This window comes from Tiliqua scincoides, chromosome 1, assembly GCF_035046505.1.
Source record: "Tiliqua scincoides isolate rTilSci1 chromosome 1, rTilSci1.hap2, whole genome shotgun sequence".
NCBI lineage: Eukaryota > Metazoa > Chordata > Lepidosauria > Squamata > Scincidae > Tiliqua > Tiliqua scincoides.
This window is the reverse complement of record NC_089821.1, coordinates 174,535,453-174,558,503: the sequence shown is the minus strand read 5'-3', so window position 1 is coordinate 174,558,503 and position 23,051 is coordinate 174,535,453. Positions and strand designations below refer to the sequence as shown.

Here is a 23,051-nt window from a genome sequence, read left to right as displayed (position 1 = left end):
CTCTTGTTATCTGTTGTGCTCCCTGGGGCATTTGGTGGGCCGCTGTGAGATACAGGAAGCTGTGAGATACAGGGCCTATGGCCTGATCCAGTGGGGCTGTTCTTATGTTCCTTTTCCCATCTACTCATAAAATGATGCAGATTGTTGTAACTCAGACATAATCAAAGCTTTAGAGATCAAAGATCCGACATGGTCTAAGAACACTAGCAATCTTTTAGCAGGCATATTATTTAGGGTTCCTTGATACAAATGGTAGGTTGTTTAGCACTGTCTCTTCCTTTCCATCACTATGGCAATCGTGGGAAAAGGTAAGCAAATTGAGTGAGACTTTTTAGGGAAAGGTCAACACAAACACCTGCCTGCTTGTCTTGGGCTCATCTGCCTACAGTACTAATATGTACAGCACACTGCAGAGAAAAGCATTCAAGCTTGCAAGACACAGCGGTAAGCAAAGTTCCAGCAGGCTGGAGCCACCTGCTTCATTTGCTACAGTATCTCAACAAGTTGTTTAATCCAGAGCCAGTTATTAAATGGGCTGCTGTTCTTAAGGAATGTTAGACAATGCATGGCTTGGGAGATTCAGTCAATGTAGGATCCAGTCCAGTCCCCCCATCCTTGATGTGGTTTAGCTGAACTTTAAAATATGCTATAAAGGTTATTGCAAAAAATTGTCAAATGCAAAATCAGCTAAGATTCCAAACTGAAAACACAGGGTTACAGGGAAAAGTTAAGGTGCTAGATTATTGCATGCACGTCACACATGAGCCAATCTTGTCTGGCTCTCTCCATATCGAGAGGCAGTGATGCAACTTTCTAGGTACCTGATCGGTGCCTTTTGCTTGGGGGTGGAGCCTTCTCAACTGTTAGTTGGGAAGAACGAAGAGCATTTGCAGTATAATGTTTATAACCATTGTTATGGTGTCTCATTTAGATTATAGAGTTACTAGCATTTAAAAAAATAGTAGATTACACTGGAATAATCATATCTTGATGGTAATTTTGATTGGTACTGCTAATTGAGTTACATAGATTGTAATTTGAATTACATAGAATTCTGAATATGTATTAGTTTGGTAATAAAAAATAATTTTAAAAACACATGTGTCATTACCAAAATGTGAAATATCATTTTGAATGCTGGAATATCTAGCAAATCACAATCATATGCATATCTACTCAAAAGTACATTCCATTATGTTCAGTAGGGTTTATACCCAGGAAAGTGTGCAGAGGATTGCAGCCTAATGGCCCAATGCCATCCTTGTATCATACTGGCAGATCTCCCAATGGTATCCGATAAGCTCCACACCAGCTGCGGCAGGCCTCAGAACCTTTGCTGTCACTGGTAAATTGGCAGTGGGGGCATATTGGAGTGGGAATTGGGCCAGAGCAGGGGTGGGAGTGAGCAAGAGGTGGTAGACCTCAGTGGAAGCCATGCACAACAGACCCAAACCCACTCCATATGCCTGCCAGAAACAATGTTCATCTGAGGAGATCCATTGGGGAGCAGGCAGCTTACTGATAGGTAACTAACCTCGGGCAGGAGGTCTGGTCTAGAGGGCTGAGCCTCCATTTGCCTGAAGATAACATCCGAAGGTCGCCAGTTCAAGGCCACCGGCAGCGTGAATGGCGAGACCTTGAAGCAGCTGACAAGCCCACCCGAGTTATTCCACTTGCTCTTGGAGAGATGAAGGAGCTGCTTGTCAGTCTGCGCGGGAGGAATCTGGAGGCCAGAAAGTGATAACAGACCATAAAAGATCCATCTGAAATGTTGTGGTTCTTGAAAGATAGAACCTTTCTTCAATTGTAAAAATCCCTACGGGGATTTAGAACAGCCTGCCTATGTAAACTGCCTTGAATTAAAGTCTGAGGAGAAATCTGACAACCAAGAAAGGCGGTATATAAATGCCTGTATTATTATTATTATTATTATTATTATTATTATTATTATTATTATTAGCCATTTTCTTTTCTTACCCCTTCCAGGCTGCCTTGCCCCTGGCCAACCCATCGTATCCAGCACATGCTGTGTTGGCAGCACTCCACCGTCTGGGCTAGCCCTGGATAGGATTGGGCCATTAATTCTCAGTCAATCCTCAGTGCAGAGATACCATGAGCTTTCAGTGATTACAGCATGCACTTTGCAGACAGAAGGTCTCAGGTTGAATCCCTAGCATGCCTGCCATTAGAAAGATCCCTGTGTGAAGCCTGGAGGGCTGCTGCTAATCTGATGGATGACACTGAGCAGGGTGGAACAATGGGCTGACTTGATAAAAGGTGGCTTGATACATTTGACGTTTTGAGGCACAGGCTGCTGTATATGTAAATTCTTCTGCTGCTAAAACCTGACAGTGCACACATAGATGCGCAGAGAAACAGCAACACCAAAAAGGGTACCTGGATTTAATACCTATGGTCCCCTCCTTTCACTGTACAGCGGTTGATTCTCCACAGAGCATGGAATTTTTGAACATAACTACAGGACATCATTGGGGGTAGTGGGGTGGGGGGAGAGACACTGCTTTGCTATTGGGGAGTAGGAATTAATGTGGCCTGTTCTGCATTGAACTTTGGTTGCACATGAAACATTCTAGGAAGTGTTCACCAGGAACTGTTTAGAGGACATCCCACAGCCTATCAACATCTGCCTCCCTAAACCTTTGCTAGGGAAGAAAAACTGCCACCTCAGAGATTGTGAGAGACAGAAATATGAAGCACATCAGTCAGAGAGTTGTTTGTTTGTTTTTTTCTCTTTTCATTTTTAGACCAAGTAATAAACCTGGTCAGGGCAAAGAATGAATTAATCATATATCAATTGACTTAAAAGCTTGTTGTGAGGAAGAGAAGATTGGATGCATTCATACTGGTGGTTGATGAAATTACTTTTGTTTGTCCTGAGATAAGGGAGGGTTAAATCTAAAGTTGATGAATTGTGTCTGATATTACTTGATGAAAAAGCCATAAATAATCATAGTTGCGCATAGCTGGAAGGTACTGCAAAGCCATCTATTCTAACTTCCTTTTGCACATGTTGCATAGTGGTAAGAATGGACAGGCAGAAACGGAGGCAGGACTGATGGGTCGATCCTGCCCATGTTGTGTACGAACCTTTTGAATCAAACTAGCCCCCACACTGGACTATTAAGAAGGGCCAGCTTAAAAGTGTCACCCTTCCTTGCTTTGTTGAGAATTTACGGCACATCTGCATGCTCAATAATGTTTTAAAAACAAAACAGATTGAATTGCATTGCCAAACAACTGCTTGGGGGCTACAGTCCTGAATAGGCAAACATTCTGAAGTCATCCTGCATCCAAACCAGCTTTGCTCGTTGTTGGGGTTAGGTGGGCAAAACCAAATACTGCATACAAACACCCTAAGGGCACAATCCCAACCAGGTCTACTCAGTAGTAACTCCTATTTTGTTCAATGGGGCTTACTCTCAGGAAAGTGTGGTTAGAATTGCAGCCTAAGTATCTATGGGGAAATTATTCCTGCTGGTACCATAGATGCCTGAAACCTCAGGGCTGTTTTATATAGGGGAATAATTACACTGCCCTTATTGGAAACTTCAGGACCGTAGGCTGGATAACAAAACAGCGTAATGCAGAGAAATTCCCTTTTAGGTTAAGGAGGAGACTGAGATTAAGATAACTTTTAATAAAAGATATTTTTATTACAAAGCACACAGGTAAACATAATGCACATGGAAAAATGATGTGTCTTGGTCCTAGTATTTACATCTAGTGTACCTAGCTTTATGGTGGTTGCATGTGAAAAGTATTTGGTGCATTATCAGGTCTTGCTCTAACCATATGGATGTAATACACAAGTTAATCCAGAGTTCATAGACTTTAGCTAACAATTCTGCCTGAATGATACCTCTGCCTAAATGATACCTCTGTTGGCCTACACTGTAAATGAAAGTATTCCAGCTTGAGACAAAGTATGTGAATCCAGCTTCACAATTCTCTCACACTATACTCCACTGCTAATTTTTAAAGGCTGCATCATGGTCACTGGTCACTGGGCTGTAGGACTCTTTGCTCCTGTTTCCTTCCCCACCCCCATAATCTACCGTTTGTGAGCATTTGTACTCATGGCATTTACAAAGCCTGCCTTTCCTGAAAGTCTCCATTCAGTCCTTCCATTGGACCTTTGCCAGAACCAGTCTAATTCTTCTCCTTTAAATGCTTCCGCTCTTAGACATGCATGTGCGTAATCGGTAATAGATCTGAACTTAACTTTATGTGCCAATGAGCTAGGCATATCTGTCTCCCTGATCTATTAGGCGCTGGAGATCACAGAGCAGTGTTGCAGACATGCTTGGTTGATGCTTTCCCCCATTCCACTAATACCCTGCTTTTAACTGACATCAGCATCACGGGACAGAATTATTTCCAGCCTCATTTAAAACAGTTGCACATTGGAGCAGACTCACAATGATGGGCTCTTGTAATTTGTTGAAGCATAGGTTTGTGTCTGCATAAATTAACCTGGCCATCTGCCAATTTTCTGGAAAACATCCTGCGCGGGCTCGCTCTCTCTCTCTCTCTCTCTCTCTCTCTCTGTGTCAAAAAAAGAAAAAAAAGAAAAAAAAGACACATTTGTCCCTCATGCAAAGCTGCTTTTTCTGGGTATCCTGTTGAACTTCACCAATGGCGTGCTCAATCCCATGGACCACACACATATCAGCATTAACCACCCTTAGAAGGGAAAGCTAGCCAATTTTGTCTTCTATAGTGCTTCTATTAAAGTCTTTGAAACTCCTGCCTCATTTTCAAACTCATCCCAGAGCAGCACAATGTCCACTGCTGTTTCCCTTCCATTCAAGCCCACTTACTTTCTTTCACCCTCAGTTACTTCATTAGTTTTTATTTTCTCCTTCCACAGTTTGCAAGGCATTCCTTGGTTGCTGTAGAATGAAGGCTTCCTAGCTCCTCCTAGCTGCCTAGCTTCCTCACTCCTTCAGACACTAATAAGATGCATATATGTCCAAATAAAAATCCACACAACCTCCAGAACAGCATTGCAAAGATAAGTTAAAAATAATAGCGATGTGGGTTCCCCCCCTTTATTAGTATGTTCTTTAAAGAGATGGAATTGGCACTGACATACCAGTGGTCTCTTCTGTCCTTTCAGAAAGACTCTATTCTGAAAACCTGGCAGAAATACAGAAACTCTGTAGGGAAAATGTGCTGCATTTTTTTTTAAGGGAGGGAAATGGGGACTATACTTAAATGGCATTTCTGGAAAAGTAAGCTTGGTTATTATTAATTTTAGCAATGATGAATGCTCCATCTAGTGGCCTCATGGATCTGTAGTGGAAGCAGGTAGGTTCATATTCTCATCATCAATAAATGAATGCTTTGTTTATGCATTCAGGTAGAAGCAGGAAGCTTTCCTTATATGTTATCTATAACTTTAAGCAATGATTATTGTATTATAAGGCATCCCAGAGCATTATTCTTCTTGCCAGATAATACAGTTATTCAGATAGTTCTTTGTTACCATGGCGATATGTCATAAATATCTATCAACTACCAAAAATAGCTGCAGATCACAAGGTAACAGGGAGATTTTTCATGGGTTTTTATGGATTTTTTTTCCTGTTTTGCCTTCCAAAATGCATAAATCAATCCCAGCTTTGTAAACAGTCAACGACTGCCATTACATTTTCATTATCAAAACAATATTTATGGCAGCCCCCTTCTTCCCCACCCCTGCATAAAATGTTTATTATACTATATGCAATCTCTAATTGGAATGTGTTAAGATTTGCATAAGATTGGGTCCTGACTAGTACGGGTTTCTTCTAAAGCTCATCTCTCCTTCAAATCTATTGGAAAGTCCACGTTAGGATAGGATAGCATCGAGTAGCGACATGTCTGCAAATCTTATTTGTAATCCCTGGCATTGTTTATACCATGATGTTCCGCATGGCTTGTCAGAGCCTGGTGAAAAGGGGGGGGGGCAGAGAAGGAGAGGGAAAATAGGAACATTTAACTTGCAAAAGCAAGTCTTCCTTGAATGTTGAGAAACCTGTTACCTGCACTTATAGCAAAGAAAGCATTCCTTCAGGGAAAGTCCATCTCACCTTGCCGAGGGTGTCACCTAATTATGACCAAGAGCTTTCTCTTAGGTAATGTGATTAAGAGGTATTTTCTATGACAGGAAGCTTAGTGAGAACTGGCAACTCATGCTTAAAATATTGTCATAATGTGAGGGGAAAATCGGAGGTCGCAACAAATTATTGGCACTCATATTTGAAAGGATGGAGTTTGCCTGTGTAGAAAAAGTATACGCAGTAGCCAGCAGATGCTCACATAAAAAATCCCTGTTTGTCCAGCTGAAATTTGAGACTGCAGTTATCTTTTAGCAATTTGATTCTCACCTCTCCTCCTACCATCCCTCCCCCTCCCCATTCACTTCCCTCTCTTTTGCGTGTGGCGAAAAAAATGTGACAAATCAGAGAACGTGTGTTGTTCTGTACTCACAGGAAATCATTTTAACTTATGATTACAAAACAGCGTGACTGTGGCTTTATCATTTAAATTCAGCTTTGATCCAATATTCATGACAAGCAGGCAGAAGTGCAACAGTGGCTTATCAGGAAGTTGTGCTGGGTTTTGTGAGGTAATGCGGTCTAAAATTTCCAGTGCTATTAATATTCTGCTGAAGCCCTACATTCAGAATGCTGCAGACTCTATAGTTACCAATGCCAAAGACATAAACGGGCTTTAGTTTCCGGATGGGTTCCAGAGACTTGGTGTGCTCACAGTGGCCCCTATTCATTGATTTTGTCAGCTTTGTTTGCCGAGCACGAGCGCACACTCTCAAAGGTGGAAAGGACCCCAGCACTTGTGAGATGGAGACCTGTCTACCACTGTTTTTTCTCTAATCTAAAAACTATCATTCTATGGCAGTGGTTCTCAAACTTTTAGCACCGGGACCCACTTATTGGAATGAGAATCTGTCAGGACCCACTGGAAGTGATGTCATGACTAGAAGTGACATCATCAAGCAGGAAAATTTTTAGCAATCCTACCCACACTTACCCAGAAGTCCCATTTACCATCATTAAAAACATATACATAGTAGCCTGTTAAAAGTACAGGTCTGTAACATTTCCCCAGATGCCACGATAGCATCAAGTCTAATATATTAAAATTAAAATATTGAAATGAATGGGGATGCACCTGAAACTGGTTTGTGATCCACAGTTTGAGAAACACTGTTCCATAGTTTTGAAATTATGGGATGGTCTTTCATCTCACTGTGTGGTCTTGGGCCAGTCACTATTTCTAAGCCCCATCTGTAAACCAGCAGTGATGCTCACTTATTCTACATAGTTATGAGGAAGAACAAGCCAGTAATGATTATAAAGAACATTACATATGAATTGAGTTTCATAAATAGCAGCAGTGTGCTTGGTTTGTAAGTCTTTTCAAGGTACTTTTCAACCTCTTCATAAATGACCTGGAGACAGGGTTGAGCAGTGAGGTTGCAAAGTTTGCAGTCGACACCAAACTTTTCCGAGTGGTGAAGACCAGAAGTGATTGTGAGGAGCTCCAGAAGGATCTCTCCAGACTGGCAGAATGGGCAACAAAATGGCAGATGCACTTCAATGTCAGTAAGTGTTAAGTCATGCACATTGGGGCAAAAAATCAAAACTTTAGATATAGGCTGATGGGTTCTGAGCTGTCTGTGACAGATCAGGAGAGAGACCTTGGAGTGGTGGTGGACAGGTCGATGAAAGTGTCAACCCAATGTGCGGCGGCAGTGAAAAAGCCAATTCTATGCTTGGGATCATTAGGAAGGGTATTGAGAACAAAACGGCTAATATTATAACGCCGTTGTACAAATCGACGGTAAGACGGTAAGACTCCACAACACTGGAGTATTGTGTCCAGTTCAGGTCACCGCATCTCCAAAAAGACATAGTGGAAATGGAAAAGGTGCAAAAGAGAGTGACTAAAATGATTACGGGGCTGGGGCACCTTCCTTATGAGGAAAGGCTATGGCATTTGGGCCTCTTCAACCTAGAAAAGAGACGCCTGAGGGGGGACATGATTGAGACATACAAAATTATGCAGGGGATGGACAGAGTGGGTAGGAGATGCTCTTTATACTCTCACGTAACACCAGAACCAGGGGGCATCCACTAAAATTGAGTATTGGGAAAGTTAGAACAGACAAAAGGAAATATTTCTTTACTCAGCGTGTGGTTGGTCTGTGGAACTCTTTGCCACAGGATGTGGTGATAGCGTCTAGCCTGGACGCCTTTAAAAGGTGATTGGACAAGTTTCTGGAGGAAAAATCCATTACGGGGTACAAGCCATGATGTATATGCGCAACCTCCTGATTTTAGAAATGGGTTATGTCAGAATACCAGATGCAAGGGAGGGCACCAGGATGCAGGTCTCTTGTTATCAGGTGTGCTCCCTCGGGCATTTGGTGGGCCGCTGTGAGATACAGGAAGCTGGACTAGATGGGCCTATGGCCTGATCCAGTGGGGCTGTTCTTATGACCTCCAAGAATCAGTGCTGGCATCAAATTGTGCAGGATTCTGGGGAAAAGTACAGCATTGGGATCCCTGTGGTGTCCTCCACTGATGATGGTGCATTGGGCACTGCCACTAGTGCTGCGAGTTCAGGGTTCAGCCTGGCCAGGTATGCCCCATGATGCGTGTGTGAACCCTTGGCCAGTGCACATTCTGGTAGTTGGCCTTTGCACCACGTTTTCTAAAGCACATTCATTATGTATTTGAAAAATCCTCAAAATATTTTACCACTAGAGGTTGAGTCTCATTATTCGAGAGGGTTCTGTTCCCAGAACTCACGTGGATGGCAAAAATTGCATTAAAGCAAATCCATTTAAAAAACAATGACCCTTGACTCAGCGATTTGAAAACAACCTTGCTGACCTTTGTACATGGATCAAGCAGACAATCAGTCTCTCTCCATGTGCTTAGAAAGGCTTCACTCCTAGGCAGCAATCCCTCCCTTGACCAGGAGCCTCAGCACAGGGAAAGAATGGAGAAGGTGATAATCACTGCCATTTAACATTCTTTCATATGCTCAGGAGGAAGGGAAAGGTCTCTTGCCTCGAGGTGAAGCTGTTCTAAGTGCCTGGAGAGAGAATGATTGATGGATTGTCAGCCAGTTGTCCTCTCTCCCATTAATAAGACTATTGTTAAACAACTTTTTTTCCCCCTTTGATTTAAAGGGTCCTTCTCATTGCATTGAGATAAAACCATGGGTGAAAAGTTGGTGGATAATTAGGTTATACCTGTATTATACCACAGCCATTTTATACAAGGATTTTATTATATTTCTCTTGATCTATTGTCACTTGCTTTGAGCATTGGTGATGACGCGGGCTGTACTTTAATAAATACAAAAGAACAAATTATATAGTGCCAACAGAAAATCAAACACATCAGAGACACACAGATATAAAAACCAGAGAAAGACTTTCCCTATTTTTACTTGTTAATGTCTCATTTCAGTTTTTTCAAAGATAATCCACAAAAGGCACAAACCTGCAAAGGTTAGGCACAGCTAGTTCCCAGAGGAGACAGTAGAATAGGATGCAACCAATATGATCTTAAATCCAATTAATTTCCATGATATCAAATGGTGATTAATGGACAAACCAAGTGTGACCCTAAATAAAGCTTCTGGTTTTGTTTATGTTTAATAAATAGCATGCATGTTGAGTTGCGTGTTGTGTGAATCTGGCTGCAATCCTAACCACACTTTCCTGAGAGTAAACCCCATTGAACAAAATAGGACTTACTTCTGAGTAGACCTGGTTAGGGTTGTGCCCTCAGTGTGACAAAATAAGTCAAAACCACAGCAAGGGATGTAGAGGGGCTTTAGTTATTTGATGCTGCTATGATTCCCATCCCAGTTGCACCCCCTCTCCCGCCTGCATTATTTTTAATAGAGAAAAAGTTTCCCTTGGCTTTTTCCAACTGAAAGAGTTACTACCACTGAACAAGATATGCTGCTGTTTGATATGTTATAGCAGAGTGCTAACAGAAGGGTATTACCTTCAGGAGTTGCCTTTGCAACTCCTTTGCAACTCCTTTGTTGCCTTTGCTGGTGCCTGCAATGTTACTAAAGCCAGTTGACATATGTGCCTATTAAAAAAAGTACAGTTTCATTTCATGACTTAGCAGCAGCGTGGAAAGATGCTTGCAGACCTTAATCATGATGAAATCTTGCAGAGCAGACAAATATTTGTTACTGCCTCAGGGTCCCTTTGAGCCACAAATAGAGACTACCATTATTAATACTCCCTTAATATGAAGCCAAACAGCCTTGAACGGAGAGGCCTGAGGGACACTTAAAGTGAGGTTGGGATAAACTAGCCTTATATTTACATAGTGTTATGGTAACTTGGAGGCACACAGTGAATTCAGATAGCAAAGAGTTTAACAATAACCTTCTATGCCTCTCAACTCTACTGGCACTTGGGGACATACTTAACATGCTTCTGTGAGATGCAAGTTCCCTCTCCTGGTTACGTATGAAATCTTTGCCTCAGTCACCAAAACCCACTGGAAACTTTCAGGCTTCGTTTATATCCTGCTCTAAACCCTGTAAGTATGATTCTCTCTAAATAATCACATTTATTTATTTGTCCTCAGCCGATTGCCATCATTATTGAGATCCTCATTCAAGAAATCTCTTTCAAAATTAAAAGCACATTCTTCAGTGGGTTGCAGAGATAGTACTTATCTATGATGGGTGGATGTACCTACCTATCTTCTCATGCAATAATTCTGAAAATTCAGATTATTTTGCCAGATGTTCGGCAAATGACCCAGACTCCAAATTTTGGATTTGTTGTGTACCAGGGGAACTCTCCTACAGTGCTTAGTGTGAGTTCTTCCTATCTGCCTATCTTTCCTCTAACTTAGAGCCCAATCCTATCTTCCCCTACCCCCCCCCCCCCGGATTGGGAAAACTGTGCCAAAAAGGAGTGTGTTGTATCCAGAGGGGAGGAGGAGGATTGGGAGACTTTACCCATCCATATACCTCCTACTCTGCAATGGGTTTCCTCAGACCTGTGTCAGCTCTGTAGGTGGCACAAGTCCAAGAAGAAGAAAGGGATGGGGAGACTGAAAAAAGAGGGATAGGATTCAGTGTGTGTTATCGCCACTGAATCAAACCCTCCTGTAGCCTCCTTGCCCTCCATTCCTTCCTTCTCATTCAATTTCACTTCCCCTAACCCATCCCACCCTCGCCTTATCTTACCTCCTCTGGCAGACACAGCAAGTTCCAGTGATGCATACGGAGCATTGCCACCTCTTGTGGCAGCACTCCCAAAACAGCTGCCAATTTAGTGCTGCGCATTCTGTCAGCAGCCATTTTACGACAGAAAGTCTCTTCCACTTGTGTCAAGGGTGGGAGAGCTTCTCTCAAGCGCTGTACTATTGTCTCCTTTGGTCCTGAATGCTGCCTTGAACAAACTCAATAGTGCCCAGGGAAGCAAGGGGCCATGAACACTATATTTCTCATGGATTCTAGCATTAATTAATTAATAGTAGTAGTATCCAGACCTTACAGATACAAGCCTTTTCTGATGCTTCCTTTTCTGTAGCATACTGGGACAGAACAGCAAGGCGGGCTCACAAAAAGTGCTTTGACAGGCATCGGTGGAAACCTGCTGATCAGAATTAGGCCTGGACTCCAAGGGCCACTTCCTCCACTTAGGATTCCACCCATCACTAGTATTTATAGTGACAGGACCATTGCATCCTAAGCAACTGTGTTCAGTTGTATCGGGCAATCGCATCCCTTCTTTTTGCATCCTGACATTTGTGTCCCAATATATGTGTATTTGTATTAGATTTTTTTTTCATTCTTAAAATACAAAGCAAGGGTTGGTATAAGGTCTGAGATAAGAAGCTTAGGATATACAACATGGGGTTTGTTGCTCAATTGTGGTGGGATGCAAATAACCAAGAAGCTTTATCTCTCTCACACACACCAGACTAGATGCAAATGTCCATGGCTGCCAATGACCAGGACACATTTGACCAGGTCACAATTGTCCAGGATGCAAATACCCTAGTACTGGTACCTATATATTAAGCCTTTTAAATGAAAGAATTGCATATCTTTGAGTCTTTGAAAGCAACAAGAAAATCAGAAAAAAAAGCCACAATAAGTGAGGGGGGAAATGGCATTCTGAGTGCAGCCTGTCACTCAAGGAAATACCACGGATAGGTGAGAAATGGGCATAGCAGAAAATGACACCGGCTCTGTGGATACACCCGCACTGGTTTTCCAACTCCATCAATAAAGGGCTTCAGAACAGGCTACCTTTGCGTAGCCTCCAAAGAAAGTCAGTGTAACGCTTTCCACAGTCATCTGTCAATCAAGCAGCTTTGCAGATAAAGACCAAATGCCATCACTTTGAAGTGTTTGCCATCTGTCATATGTTGCTCAGTTGGGAACTGCCATGATACCTAAAATCACTCTAAAAGCCATTGCACTTGAGCGGTGCAAGCGATTTCCTGTGTTGTGGTTCTAGTCATTTGAGAAACGTTTGGAAGAACCAGTGGCGACAAGATCAGCAAGAAAGTATTTTGAGCCAGTGAGTCTTAGCAAGACATCTTAAGCCTGCCAGGCCAAAACAGCAATGTATCGAACTAACGTAGGCTTTGGCAAACTTACAATGGTTTGGAAACAATATCGGAAGCTAGCAGCCACCCCTCTATTCAGTGTAATGCCTACAACAAACATCCATGAAGCATCATTGTCGTGAATTGAGAAATGCTCTATGAATAAGAGAAAGGCTTTTGGGGTTCTTATTGAGACACTCATACATAAAGTGTGTGTGTATAAATGCACCTTAGGATCCTTGTCAAGACGCAAATGAACAAGGACCATTCTCTAAAAGGAATGTTGATGGAATTGTGTGCACCACTATGTGCTGAAAAGGGAAAGTAAATAAGGGCACAATCTTAACCAGGTCTACTCAGAAGCAAGTCCTTGTTTGTTCAATGGGGCTTACTCTCAGGAAAGTGTGGTTAGGATTGCAGCTCAAATAAAATAAAATTGTCTGGTGCCAGACACAATCACTCACAAGCATGGCACATTCAGACGTGTGTGGACAGAGAATCGTAAAGGAAGAGGAAAGTGCAATGATAGCTAACTGTGCAAGCACTGCAGCTGTTGCAAATTCTGGAAATTGTATCAGAAGGGTGGCAGAAAGCCAAGTGGTTTGGTGCCACTCCACGACCAGGACAAGTTAAATCAGAACTGCTATATCCAGGGGAAATGAATAAGTGAAATTTGGAAGCCTCCTTAAAAACATTGCCTATTGTGTGTGTCAAGCTGCTGAAAATGAATAGTCCCCTGCCCTCACTTGGGACTAGAAGGGGTGGCAAGTACCAGCACCAAACCTTGTTGTTTGTTGTCAATAGCACCTTAAATTGAGTTGGGCTAACTTGCTATTCTGAAAATGCTTTTCTGCACAACTTGTAATCAGGATCCAGTCAAAAAGAGAGATACAGACAATCAATTGATTACATCTCACATTCGAGATAACCTTTTCTGAACTGATATAATGAACTCTTTACCCTTGCATCTCCGAAATGAGCACACCAGACAAAGTCTTGAGATAAAGGGTCACTTTGTTTATGCCCTGCTGCAGGTTTTCTAACTGTATTAATAATCTAAAATACCCCCATGTGCGGGCTACTAATTTGGGGAAAAACAGTGCTAGCCGTCTACTTCCCCCAGGCTACACAGGCATCGCATCCTGGCTCCAAGCCCCAGAAAGTTTATTGGCAGTTGTACAAATCGATGGTAAGGCCACACCTGGAGTATTGTGTCCAGTTCTGGTTGCCGCATCTCAAAAAAGACATAGTGGAAATCGAAAAGGTGCAAAAGAGAGCAACTAAGATGATTACGGGGCTGGGGCACCTTCCTTATGAGGAAAGGCTACGGCGTTTGGGCCTCTTCAGCCTAGAAAAGAGACGCCTGAGGGGGGACATGATTGAGACATACAAAATTATGCAGGGGATGGACAGAGTGGATAGGGAGATGCTCTTTACACTCTCACATAATACCAGAACCAGGGGACATCCACTCAAATTGAGTGTTGGGAGAGTTAGGACAGACAAAAGAAAATATTTCGTTACTCAGTGTGTAGTCGGTCTTTGGAACTCCTTGCTGCAGGATGTGGTGACGGCATCTGGCCTGGATGCCTTTAAAAGGGGATTGGACAAGTTTCTGGAGGAAAAATCCATTACGGGTTACAAGCCATGATGTGTATGTGCAACCTCTTGATTTTAGAAATGGGCTGTGTCAGAATGCCAGATGCAAGGGAGGGCACCAGGATGAGGTCTCTTGTTATCTGTTGTGCTCCCTGGGGCATTTGGTGGGCTGCTGTGAGATACAGGAAGCTGGACTAGATGGGCCTATGGCCTGATCCAGTGGGGCTGTTCTTATGTTCTTAAGGCACCAAGCCCTAGAGATCAAGGCAGCTGGATGAACAGATACCCCAAAGGCCACATCCATTATTGTCTTCTGCCCAGTTCAGCCTGGGAGCTTGCCAGCCAGCCTCAATGACCTGGACAAGTATCGTCTGAGAAGTCCTGGGTTACACAGTCTTACTGACCTCGGAATGTATGCCAGATTCCCTACTGCTGTGGCTACCCTACCGTGCCCACATGTCACCTGCCACATGGGGGTGGGGGGGTTAGCCAAGTGCTTAATCCCCACCACCACACAAACCCTGCTGCAGGTCTGTAAGAAAAATGTCAACCCCAGTCGGGAATAGGTGAACCCAATTCCCCCTAAATAGGGCTGGTGAAGTGTATGCAATGCACGGGTGTGCAATAAAGGCAACACACATTGCACAGACAACAGCTCTCAGGTAGGAATTAACCTTCCTCCTAGCCACATGAGTGTGCCGGGGGTTGACAGCCCCTTGCCACACCCAACAGGGGAGTATTTCTGACCACAGGATAATTATTTTGGATACTCAGCTCCTTATAATGGCAATGTCCTTGCAGACCTGAAGCCTCAAGGACACCAAGGTCCTCTGGCCAATGTCATTTTCCCCCAGATGTATGACCAGGACCTGAACACATGACCTGGCATTCAAAAACTCATGGAAGAGTGAAAGAAGTTGGCCACAGACCATTCCCCTCTTGACTGCCCACTCCTCTTGCGCCACATCACCAAGCCCAAGCTGGGTTCAGCAGTGACCTGTCGAACAAAACACAAACACTAAGAACACAGGTCTCTAACAAAATCTATCTTACTGAATTTTTAATACTGTGAATCTATTTTGAGTGGTAAACAGGAAGCCCACCCCAAGTAGCTAAATAGACTCACTGACCAACTGGCAGCCCAAACTGGGAGAAATAAAGCCAGTCACATGGGCAACTCGAAACCCACACTGGGAGGTGTTAACCTGGCTACACTAGCTAGCACCCATTAATCAGTGAGAATGTAAACTCAAAAGGCTAATACAGTGGTGCCTCGCATAACAAAATTAATCCGTTCCGCGAATCCTTTCATTATGCGAAATTTTCGTTGCGCGAATCACGTTTTCCCATAGGAATGCATTGAAATCTAATTAATGCGTTCCTATGGGCAAAAAAGGTCAAAATGAAGTCAAATTTGGATTACAAAGTGTTTATTACATGCTCTTTAAAGGCATACATACTGTACAGAGGATTTCTCAAATTTGAAGCATACACGAAATTTTTAATTTTTAAAAAATTTGTTATGCGAAGCACGGACCTAAAAAGTTTTCGTTATGCGAAGCACGGACCTAAAAATTTTTTGTTGTGCGAAGCACGGCCAGAAATTTTCGTTATGCGAGTTACCAAACTCAATCGAAAAACTCTTTCGTTATGCGAGTTTTTCGCTGCGCGGAGCATTCGTTATGTGAGGCACCACTGTACATGCTCTCAGAACAAACCCACAGTGGGCTGTACCATTTCGCCACACTGGCCAGCACCATCTAATGGTTATATCTCCAGAAGGCTGACAAAAACCATTGTTCAATCCTCGGAACTGACTTGGATGACAGAGCTAAACTGGCAGCATAACAAAACAAGAAATCATGGTTCAATGTACACAACTGTGTTTCATAGACAAAATTATTTAAAATATTGTATAAAATTACCTTTAGGCTAGGTGTAGAAGTATATGAAATGTAAATGAATTTTATGTTTAGACTTGGGTCTCATCCCCAAGATATCTCAATATGTTTATGTAAATATTCCAAGGCCCAACTCGGCAGCCACCAAAGCTGACCCAATCCTAAAGGAATGCAGCCTGTATGCTTCTGGGAGCACTAGATGCAGTAGGCCATGCCGAAATAAGGCCCTGTACTAAAAAGGGTCCATGGAGCGACAAAAGAGAGGGCCAGGGGAATGGGGTCTATACCCCTATGGTTTCCAGGGCTAATCCATGGGCTGATAAAGGCCAGACCAAAAAAGGCAAGCAGTTTACAAACATAGCCCTTATGGGGTGCTGAATGCTTGCCAGCTACTACCAGGCAACCATGGGCCAATAAAGGCCTTCACTTGCAAATGTAGCTCCCATGTAGCATGCTGAATGTTTCTGGCTACTGCCTGGAAACTGGGCCAATAAAGTCCTACTTCCCAGGCAGGGTTCTCCCCATAAATTATAAGCTAGAAATAATATACAAAGGGGGATTGATAGGGGTTGTGCTTCCTTGATTTTGATTTGCTTTACTTTGCAAAATTTAAAATCAATTTTTTTTTGATTTTCTTGTATGCGTACAATACAAATAATTAAGGGCACAATCCTAACTAGATCTACTCAGAAGTGTGGAAGGGATTGTCACTCCCGAATTGGCCTTTTCAGCCACACTAGACCTGGGGTCGGAAACCTGCCATTCTGGAGCCGCAAGCGGCTCTTTCAGCCTTTTGCTGCGGCTCCAAGGCTCGCCCCTCCCGAGACGCAGCTACCGCTCACCAGCCCGAGTGCACGAACACAGCTCCCACACCTCCTGCAGCTGCACCCCATTGGAGAGGGTGCAAACGGGCTGGCGGAGCAGCACCTGTCCAAAGAGCCTGCACCGCCTCTGAGGGCGAGCCACCGCCTCACGTTCCCTCCTGCCCGAGCCGCAGTGCAAAAGCAAGCAATTGAGTGCAGCTGCTCTGTCCTCCTCCCAAGCTCTGAGCACAATCCTGTGTGTGTCTCCTCAGAAGTAAGTCCCATTGTGCTTGCTCCCAGGAAAGCGTGCACAGGATTACAACCTTCAAGCTCCCCACTCAGCATTCCCCCATGGCTTACTCACCCTCTCACTGCCCCATTTCCTGAGTGCAGCTGCTCTGTCCTCCTCCCAAGCTCTGAGCACAATCCTGTGCGTGTCTCCTCAGAAGTAAGTCCCATTGTGCTTGCTCCCAGGAAAGTATGCACAGGATTACAGCCTTCAAGCTCCCTACTCAGCATTCCCCGTCACTCACTCACACTCTCACTGCTCCATTTCTTTCACTTGGAAACTTGAAAGGGGTTTGGAGACCCCTACACCAGATGGTATTCTGTATATGTATACTGTATGTGTAACACAATGTATATGTAGCACCAAAGCATATTTCATTGTTGGGAAGTAATCACTGTTAGTAAGCCTTTTATTTTATGCAGTTTTGAACTCTTAGCTTGTTTGTTCAGGAGCACCTTTGTGAATAGTGTTATGTAGTACTAAGTGGTCTTGTTCAGAGGTAGTATTGTGTGTAAAGGCATTTACAAAAGTACAGAAGTAAATGACTGTAAAGAATGACAGTATCCTTCACAAGCAGTTCACCTGTGCCCAATCTAAAACAGTTGTTCTCCAACTGTGGGTCTGGACCTGATTTTTAGTGGGACCTATAAGAGGGGAGTGTATTATATAACTGTGACCTACAATTGGGGAGTGTATTATATAACTGGGACCTATAAGAGGGGAGTGCAAACTATATATGCAGTGTTATCTTCATTTAGATGTCAAAAGGGTTTTGTGGCTCCCGAGGTTTTCTTTTTTCCAGAAAACGGGTCCAAATGGCACTTTGAGTGTTTAAGGTTGCCGACCCCTGCACTAGACGCTGTTCCAGAACCACCATTCAGAGCGCGATACCATAGTCTTTCAAGACTGAAGGTTGCCAACAACAACAGTACAAATAATTAAGGGTACAATCCTAACTAGGTCTACTCAGAAGTGTCCCATTTTGTTCAATGGTGCTTACTCTCAGGAAAGTGTGGTTAGGATTGCAGCCCAAGTCCTACAGTCTATCCCCAAAACCACAGTAACTCAGGATTTAGTTTACCTACCACCACTAATGCTTGCTTACTATGGCATGCTCCACTATACAGTCAGCTTTTGATTTCAGCAGGCAAGATTTAATTCACCAAATCTATAGATTTATATGTATACTGCTCATGCAATGGGTGATATCCAAGATTTCCACCAACTCCACTCTGTCGGCAGCCCTTTGTGCCACATCCTAAGCCATCCTCAAGGGCACCTCACTGTCAGGATTTGTATTTTGCAAGAAATTAATGTGATGGGAGAAGAAAGATGCCTGGGACAAGCATATATATATATGGATGGATGGAAGAACAAAACTGGTGGCTCGAGAGAGGCTAATCTAGCTAGGTGATGGGACATGCTCTCTCTGTTCTGAAGAAACTACTAATGCATTGTAATGCTCATTGCACTCACTCTGTAAGAAAGTTGTGCACATAGAAGTAGCTACCATATTCATTCATTCATTCATTCATTCATTCATTCATTCATTAAAAGCATATTTATCCCAATTTATTTATAAAATACTCAAGGTGGCTAACAAAATAAAAGCCATCCAGACAACAATTAGTGAAACCATGACAATAATTATAAGAAATTGCCATTAAGACCACTTAGCAGCATGGAAACTTATGCAGCAAAATCTCAGTAGCAAATCATAAGCTGTTAAATTACTACAGCACCTATTATTTTTATTAGTATTATTGTTATGGCATGGTGCTTCTGCTAATCTACTATTTTTCAACAAAATGAAGTTCTTAAAGCAGTCTGTATAGCAAATGAAATGAAAGAGAGGTCCTTCTGTTAAAGGGGCTCACAGTCTAGAAAAAAAGACACGGCATCAGCAAACAGCCACTGGGAAGGATGCTAAACTTGGATTACTAAGGACAGAAGCTATCCTCCTGCTCAATATAAGAAAACTCCCATTTAAAAATTGCCTCTTTGCCCAGTTAGCAGAAGTTCTGTGTTCTGAATGGCCCACTAAAATAAGAGGATTTTTACCCTCTGCCAGAAGGTCAAAAAGGAAAAGAGTGCCAAGGTCTAAGGCTCAACAAATTCAGAGACTGGGGAAATGGTCTTCCCCAGTACTGCCTTCATACCTATGGTATGTGCATACTGCTACATGTATACACACACATTCAGTCCCAGGTTTGCCTGGCTGGCCCAGAATTAAACTCAGGGCTCAATCCTACCTAACTATCCAGCACTGGCATAGCTGTGCCAGTGGGGCATGTGCTGCATCCTGCAGTTGGGGGGCAGTTAAGCAGACCTCCTCAAGATGAGGCAATGTTTGTTCCTTTACCATGGACTTGCATTGCCCTTACCTTGGTGTTGGAAAGTTGGTTAGGATTGTGCCCTCAATTGGGGAATTTATAACTGGAGAGACTGAAATGCAGCATGTGGCTGTTTTGGGGCCATTCCTAAGAGCAGGGCTGCCCAAACCCAGGCCCATGGGCCATTTGTGGCCCTCAGGGACCCCCAATCTGGCCCCCAGGGAGCTCCTCATCTCCAACGAGACTCTGGTCTGCTGGAGACTTACAGGAGCCCTCACTGGCCTGATGCAGCAGCTCTTCACAGCAAGAGGAGGAAAAGGCTAAGCACTCACAGCAGAGCAGGAGCTCTGCCCATCTGCAATCTTCCCATTAGGTTGAGGAGGGTACAGCTGAGTCCAGTGAGAAGTCCTGGGTCTGTTTGTGCTGCTTGAGTTTGGCTTGGGGGGGGCAGGGGGTAGGCACTGAGGAGGGACGGGGAAATTGTGAGTCTATTTGTGCTGCTTGAGTGTGCTGCAAGGGAGAAAATGTGGAATGTTTGAATGCAGTTGGAGAGCATGTCTACTCAGCAGTAAGACCCATCAGAGTCAGTGGGGCTTACTCCCAGGGAAGTGTGGCTCCAATTGGGCTGGGAGCGCTCGGTGTTGGAGGCGGGCGCTGCAAGGGAGAACTCATGGGATGTGTGAATGGGGAGGAAACCTACTGCTTTTGCTTGTTGGGGTTGCTGGCAGAGAGGGAGGAAGAGGGGAGATCCATTTGTGAATGGGGAAATACACACAGCTCTCTGCCTGCTTCTAAGTTTGTTTGGTGCTGGGTGCAGGCTGGGGGAGGGACTGCAAGAGGGAGACAGGCTCTCCCTCTGTGTGGCCCTCTCTGTGTGAATGAGGAGAAACAAACTCCTGCCCAGAGGGGGCAGGTGCCCACCAGCTACCTGACTGATTGGGTTCCTTTGCTGCTGCTTGTTGCCAGGATGGGGGTGGGGGGTGGGTGGGAGAGAGTAAAAAATATGCTCCTACATGGTGGGGGAGGGGAGGTGCCCACGCTGACTCCTCTTAAGTTTGTTGTGTACTTTTCCCTAAGAAGAGGTGTGTTATATGCATCAGGAATTATTTTAACAACCCCCCTTTCTGGATCTCATGTGTATTATAAATAAGCTCAGTAATTCATTCATTCATATAAGTTCTGTCTCTAATATATTCATTTATGTAAATTTATTCAAATTTGAAATGTAAATTTCCCCCTGCCCCCAACAGTGTCAGAGATTTGATGTGGCCCTCCTGCCAAAATGTTTGGACACCCCTGCCTTGGAGCAGTGATTTTCAACCTTTTTCTTCTCATGGCATACTGGCAAGTTGCTAAAATTGTCAAGACACATCATCAGTATTTTGACTATTGACAAGGCACAGTATTCTGCTGGTAGGGGCTCAAATTCCCCAATTGCCCTACTAATAAATGACCCTTCCCAAAGTCTTGAGGCACACCTGCAGACCATTCACGGCACACCAGTTGAAAATGGCTGCCTTAGAGTGTTTCTAATTAGGCAAGCAGTAACCAAGAGTTTTTCTAAAGAATATAGATTTTGTTAAGAGATAAAGGAAAAAAAAGAAAAAGGCACAGTTTACATATTATGCTGGTTGCACAGAGGTTTAAGTGCTTGTGGATGAAAGAATACTTGTCAACAGCTCCCTTTGGACAGGCATGGGTTATGAAGAAGAGAAAGACAGAGTGAGAGTCAGACTGCAGGACTATAGACACTTACCTGGGAGTAAGTCATGTTAAACTCAATGGTACTTACTTCTGAGTAGACATGCATAGACTTGCACAGTCAGGCTGCCAGCTAGATGGGCATTTTCATCTCCAGAAATGTCCTGATGGGAGAGAAAGAGAGAATTACTGGAGCTTTAAAAGAGGCACTGAGGAATGCAGGGTTTTAAGAAGGATTAGGAGTTGTTACCAGGATTAAAAAGAGGATGGAGAAAAGAAATTGCCTAGCCCAGAGGTTCCCAAACTAGGTGTTACAACGACCTAGCCAGCCATTGGAAAATGGTTGCTCCCCCTTAAAGGGGATTGAAGTAATGATTTCAGCAATCGTTCCACGGCTACAAAAAGGGGGTTTTATGTACCTGGGGGTCGCTATGGCCCTCGGGAGTGTGGAGGGTGCCCCCACCCCCTTTGTAGGCCTTCCTGCACCTCAGAATGACTGTGTGAGTTGATAGCTACCTACTGCCTGGGTGGAAAATGATATCTAGAACATCTCCTGGGCATGTAGCCAGGAGTTTTCTGAGCATGATAGAGCCCAATCCTAATCAACTTTCCAGTGCTGATGCAGCTGCAATGCAGCCCTGAGCTAAGGGAACCAATGATGGTCTAACTTATAATACTAGACTCTCCATCTTGTCCTCAAAGGGCTTACACGATTCCCAGAAATCCAGTGGCTTGGAGCCCAATGCTATGCATGTCTACTCAGAAGTAAGTCTCATTATAGTGAATTTGGCATACTCCCAGGCCTCCATGACTGCCCACCCCCCAACTGCAGGATGGTGTGCATGCCCTATTGGCCTGGCTGCATCAGCGCTGGAAAGTTTGATAGAATTGGGCCTGGAGTTAAGGGATGTCCTTCCAGGAAGGCACAAAGGTTTAATTACACCCCAAGAAGAAAGGGTCTTCAGGGACTAAAGGTATGGCAGGGTGCAGGATACACCCATACTTAGGCCTTTGGTGGGAGAGGCTGCATGGAGAGGGAATCAGTCTAGGTACCCTGCCAAAATCTAAGTTTTTATGAAGAGTAGGATTCAACATGACAATCTGTGTGCATGACTCCAGAACTGCCTCCCCCCCCCCCCATCCTTGATATTGCTGTGAGAAAATAACACAGGAAATAAGGTGGGAGACAATGAGGTTGGAGCTGAGCAAAGAGACAGATTTAATTCCGTGAAACTTGCTTGAGGGCTAGGTATCTGAAGGTGCCAGTTTGGTGAAAATTAATTTTCACACATTGTTTTCAAAGGAATGTTACTTCATTTGAATAGGTGCCACCTGCAATTATTTCAGGGTGGAAAATAATAGCAGCTAATGAGTTCCAGTACTGAGGAACTAACAGTCCTTTACAGATATGAAAGTCTTATGGTTTGAACTGTATAAATTTTTAACTTATTTTTTTTTAACGATAATATGCTTAGAAACAGAAAATAGTAATATCAACAATAACAATGATACCAGACTCTCCATCCCATCTTCAAAGGACTTACCAGATTCCTGGAAATTCAATGATTTGAGCCCAATGCTCTGCATGTCTACTCAGAAGTAAGTCTCCTTACAGTCAATTTGGCTTACTCCCAATTGATAAGATTGCAGCCTTGGATAGGTATCTGAACAGCCGAGGACAAAGATTAGAAATTGCCTGAGAGCAACACTGGAGAAAAAAAGCAATAAGCAAAACCAGTTTGGTATTGTTTAACTATTTTTCTTCCCTGGAAGCTGTACTGTACAAG

The 23,051-nt window shown here is 43.6% G+C and overlaps 1 long non-coding RNA gene across 1 annotated transcript in view; it reads left to right on the top strand.

Moving 5' to 3' along the window:
- The first annotated feature begins 10,496 nt into the window (after positions 1-10,496).
- LOC136635264 (uncharacterized) overlaps positions 10,497-23,051 on the top strand; it is a 28,335-nt gene continuing 15,780 nt past the window's right edge. Inside the window, exon 1 of the long non-coding RNA XR_010793384.1 lies at positions 10,497-10,607. This is a non-coding gene — a long non-coding RNA (uncharacterized lncRNA). The remainder of the gene's footprint in view (positions 10,608-23,051) is intronic.